Source organism: Heptranchias perlo, chromosome 26 (genome assembly GCF_035084215.1).
Source record: "Heptranchias perlo isolate sHepPer1 chromosome 26, sHepPer1.hap1, whole genome shotgun sequence".
In the NCBI taxonomy this organism is placed as follows: domain Eukaryota; kingdom Metazoa; phylum Chordata; class Chondrichthyes; order Hexanchiformes; family Hexanchidae; genus Heptranchias; species Heptranchias perlo.
This window is the reverse complement of record NC_090350.1, coordinates 43946897-43952902: the sequence shown is the minus strand read 5'-3', so window position 1 is coordinate 43952902 and position 6006 is coordinate 43946897.

Sequence of the window (6006 nt, the reverse complement as noted above, 5' to 3'; positions counted from 1 at the left end):
GCAGAGAGAACACAGGGCAAACTGGAGCAGACAAACAACCAGATCAGCAGAAAGAACACAGGAAAACAAGACTAGAAAAACAAACAGATCAGCAGAGAGAACACACAGGGCAAATTAGAGCACACAAACAACCAGATCAGCAGAGAGAGCACAGGAAAACTAGAGCACACAAACAAATAGATCAGCAGAGGGAGCACAGGGCAAACTGGAGCACACAAACAACCAGAACAGCAGAGAGAACACAGGGCAAACTAGAGCAGACAAACAACCAGATCAGCAGAGAGAACACACAGGCAAACTAGAGTACACAAACAACAAGATCTGCAGAGAGAGCACCGGGCAAACTAGAGCAGAGAAACAACAAGATCAGCAGAGAGAACACAGGGCAAACTAGAGCAGACAAACAACAAGGTCAGCAGACAGAGCACAGGAAAACTAGAGCACACAAACAACAAGATCAGCAGAGAGAACACACAGGGCAAACTCGAGCACACAAAAAACGAGATCAACAGAGAGAACACGGGGAAAACTGGAGCACACAAACAACCAGATCAGCAGAGAGAACGCACAGGAAAAGTAGAGCACACAAACAACAAGATCAGCAGAGAGAGCACAGGGCAAACTAGAGCACATAAACAACCAGATCAGCAGAGAGAACACAGGAAAACAATAGTAGAAAAACAACCAGATCAGCTGAGAGAGTACAGTGCAAACTAGAGCAGACAAACAACCAGGTCAGCAGAGAGAACACAGGGCAAACTAGCAGCACACAAAGAACCAGATCAGCAGAGAGAGCACAGTGCAAACTGGAGCCCACAAAGAACCAGATCAGCAGAGAGAGCACAGGTGACCTCGAGCAGACAAACAACCAGATCAGCAGAGAGAACACAGGGCAAAGTGGAGCAAACTAAAGACCAGATCAGCAGAGACAATGTAGAGCAATAAACCAGGCATTGGCTGTGTCTCCATCAGCTTTTGGTACAGGTGTCTTCATATTCCAGCTGCCAATGGACAGAATGATTCCCTCCATGGCTGCAGTTGCAGACTCTGCACTGCAACAACACAGGAATTCAGAGAGGAGAATAAACTGTCCAGGTCAAAATTCATAGAACTTTGATCATCAATCCAGATGTTGGAAATGTGCTGAGATTTCAGTGTGTGCAGTGTCTCATGAAAGTGTGCGGAGTGTCGAATAGGAACACAGGATCAGGAGGAGACCATTCAGCCCCATGAGCCTGTTCTGCCATTCAATGAGATCATGGCTGATCCGCATCTTAAATCCATTTACCTGCCTTGGTTCTGGATCCCTTATTAACTCCTTTAATCATCTTAAACACCTCAATTAGATCACCCCTTAAACTTCCATACACAAGGGAATACCAGCCCCGTCTCTGCAACTTGTCCTCATAATTTAACCCTTTAATCTCCGGTATCATTCTGGTGAATCTGCCCTGCACCCCCTCCAAGGCCAATAAATCCTATTTATATATAATGAACACGTATCTCCAGATGGGGTCTAACCACAACTTTATACACTGTAATGTAACTCTCACCTTTCTGTATTCCGGCCCCCTTGAGATAAAGGCCAACATTCCATTTGCCTTTTAAATTATTTTTTGTACCTGTTCACTAGGTTTTAGTGATTTCTGTACTTGGACCCCTAAATCTCTCGGCTCCTCCACAGTTCCGAGCTTCTCACCATTTAGAAAGTACTCTGATTTATATTTCTTAGGTCCGAAGTCGATGACCTCGCATTCCCCCACATTGAACTCCATCTGCCCCAGTTTTGCCCACTCACTGAATCTATCGATGTCCCTTTGCAACTTTCTGCTCCCATCGACACTATTTACTGTACCACCTAACGTAGAGTCATCAGCAAACTGAGATATTCGTCACTTGATTCCTTCATCCAAGTCATTTATAAATATAGTGAAAAGCTGAGGCCCCCGTACACATCCCTGGGGGACACCACCAGTCACATCCTGACAACACACCCATTATCCCTACTCTCTGTCTCCTACCTCCCAACCAATTCCCTATCCATGACAATAGGTTTCCTCCAATTCCATCCACTCTCATTTTTGTTAACAGTCTCTAGGACGAACCTTATCGAATGCCTTCTGGAAGTCCATAAAAAACATCCAGAGACACTCCCTTATCTACCACATTAGTTACCCACATAAATCCATGTGAAAATATACTGTACACACACTGTAATATACTGTATCCATGGTGTGATATATTGTGCCCACAGTGTAAATATATTGCACCCACTGTAAATATACTGTGCACACTGTGTAATATACAGTACCCTCGGTGTAATATATTGTACCCACTGTGTAATATACTGTACACACTGTGTAATATACTGTACCCACTATGTAATATTCTGTACCCACAGGGTAATCTACTGTACCCACTGTGAAATATGCTATACCCACCGTTTAATATACTATACCCACTGTAAGTATACTGTACCCACAATGTAATATACTGTACCCATGGTGTAACAAAATGAACGCACAGTGTAAATATACTGCACCCACGGTTTAATATACTGTACCCACTGTATAATATACTGTACCCACGGTGTACTATACTGTACCCAGTGTGAAATAGACTGTACCCACTGTGAAATATACAGTACCCATGGTGTAAATATACTGTACCTACGGTGTAACATACAGTATCCACTATGTAATATACTGCACTCACAGTGTAAATATACGGTACCCACATTGTAAATATCCTGTACCCACAGTGCAATATACTGTACCCACTGTGTAATATACTGTACCCACAGTATAAATATACTGTACCCACAGTGCAATATACTGTACCCACTGTGTAATATACTGTACCCACAGTATAAATATACTGTACCCACAGTGTAACATACTGTCCCGGTGGTGCAATTTACTGTACCCACAGTGTAAATATACTGTGCCCACTGTAAATATACTGTACCAATGTGTAATATACTGTACCCACTGTGTAAATATACTGTGCACACTGTGTAATATACTGTATCCATAGTGTGATATACTGTACCCACTGTGTAATATACTGTACCCACTGTGTAATATACTGTACCTACTGTGTAATATACTGTACCCATGATGTAATATACTGTACCCACAGTGTAATATACTGTACCCATGGTGTAATATACTGTACCCACTGTGAAATATACAGTATACATGGTGTAATATACTGTACCCACAGTGTAATATACTGTACCCACATTGTAAATACACTCTACCCACAGTGAAATATACTGTACCCATGGTGTAAATATAATGTACCCACAGTGTGATATACTGTTTCCACAGTGTAAATATACTGTATCCATGGTACAATTTACTGTATCCACAGTGTAAATACACTATGCCCACAGTGTAATATACTGTTTCCACAGAATGATATACTGTACCAACAGTGTAAATATACTGTACCCACTGTATAAATATACTGTACCCACGGTGTAATATACTGTGTCCTCGGTGCAATTTACTGTACCCACAGTGTAAACATACTGTGCCCACAGTGTAATATACTTTATCCAAAGTGTGATATACTGTACCAACAGTGTAAGTATATTATGCCCACTGTAAATATACTGTACCCACTGTGTAATATACTGTACCCACAGTGTAATATATTGTATCCACAGGGTAATATACTGTACCCACAGTGTGATATACTGTACCCACAGTGTAATATGTTATACCCATGGTGTAATATACTGTACCCTCAGTGCTGTATACTGTACCCATAGTGTAAATATACTGTATCCACAGTATAAATACACTGTACCACAGTGTAATATACTGTACCCATGGTGTAATATACTGTACCCACAGTGTAAATATACTGTACTGACACGGTAAATTTACTGTACCCACAGTGTAAATATACTGTGCCCACTGTGTAATATACTCTACCCACAGTGTGGTATACTGTTTCCACAGTGTAAATTTACTATACCCACAGTGCAAATATACTGTACCCACTGTGTAATATACTGTACCCAGATTGTAAATATACTGTACCCACTGTGTAATATACTGTACCCAGATTGTAAATATACTGTACCCACTGTGTAATATATTGTACCCACAGTGTAAATATTCTGTACCCAGGTTGTAAATATTCTGTACCCACAGTGTAAATATACTGTACTCAGATTGTAAATATACTGTACCCACAGTGTAAATATACTGTACCCAGACTGTAAATATACTGTACCCACTGTGTAATATATTGTACCCACTGTGTAAATATACTGTATCCAATATCTGCAAACAGACCGTACCCACGGTGTGACTGTGCTGGAGCATGTGCATTGCCAGGTTGTAGGTGTGATCAGGATGGGTTTGAGCTACGATACTCTCTGTGGTGGAATAGTTTGTCGATATTCAATGACTGGTCTTAGTCAGCAAGTAGCTGAGGATCTCAGGATCCTGTGAAGCCACATGATTTGAACCCATCTCCCTCTCAAACAGATATACCACTTTGGATACTGTTGGGGGAGATGGCTTAACAGGGGAAAGCAGCAAGAGCCAGGTTCGGGGCACCACGGGTGGCTCTGCTGCACAGGAGGGGAGGAAGAAGAGTGGCAGGGCTATAGTGATAGGGGATTCCATTGTAAGGGGAACAGATAGGCGTTTCTGCGGCCGCAAACGTGACTCCAGGATGGTATGTTGCCTCCCTGGTGCTAGGGTCAAGGATGTTGCGGAGCGGCTGCAGGGCATTCTGGAAGGGGAGGGTGAACAGCCAGTAGTCGTGGTCCATAAGGGCACCAACGACATAGGTAAAAAAAGGGGTGGGGTCCTGCAAGGTGAATTTAAGGAGTTAGGAGATAAATTAAAAGGCAGGACTTCAAAGGTAGTGATCTCAGGATTACTACCAGTGCCACATGCTAGTGAGTATAGGAACAGGAGAATAGACCAGATGAATGCGTGGCTGCAGGGATGGTGTAGGAGGGAGGGATTTAGATTCCTGGGACATTGGGACCGGTTCTGGGGAAGGTGGGACCTGTACAAGCGTGACTGGTTACACCCGAGCAGGACCGGGACCAATGTCCTCGCGGGGGTGTTTGCTAGTGCTGTTGGGGAAGGTTTAAACTAGAGTGGCAGGGGGATGGGAACCTGAGCGGGGAGTCAGAAGGGAATAAAGTTGAGAGCAGCAAGAGAGGGGAAGACCCAGGGGAAATTTACAATACAAATAGTACAAACAGTTGTTCAAGAACAAGTGAAAGGGAAAAGCGTAGAGCAGCAGAAAGAGAGTGTACTTTAGGCACGACAGATAAAGTGAAAACTAGAAGGCGTAAGGCGATTAACCCAGCATCAAAGCTGAAGGTCAGGCTAGGGTGTGTGGCCCAACTAAGAGTTCTATATACAAATGCACGGAGTATAAGGAATAAATTAAATAAACTACAGGCACAAATTCAAATTGGAGGGGATGACATGATAGCTATTACTGAGACTTGGCTGCAGGATGGTCAGGATTGGGAACTAAATATACCGGGTTATAAGGTCTACAGGAGAGATAGGGAAAATTGAAGAGGGGGAGGAGTAGCCTTAATGATTAGAGATGAAATCACTTCAATGATAAAGGAGGACATAACGAGAGGTAAGCAGCCAACAGAGACCTTATGGGTTGAATTGAGAAATAGGAAAGGATCTAAGACTATAGTGGGAGTTGTGTATAGGACCCCTGGCAGCAGCTCTGAAGTGCTAGATTGTATAAATGCAGAGATTAGACAAGCGTGTAAGAAAGGCATAGTGGTCTTAATGGGGGACTTTAACCTTCACATTGATTGGGAAAAGCAGACTAGCAACTGTCAGAAAGGTAGTGAATTTCTTGAGTGTGTCCGGGATAGTTTTCTACAGCAGTATGTCCTAGAGGCAACAAGGGGGCAAGCCATACTAGATTTAGTAATGAGTAATGAACCAGATTTAGTTAACAGCTTAACTGTGCGTGAACATCTATCCAATAGTGATC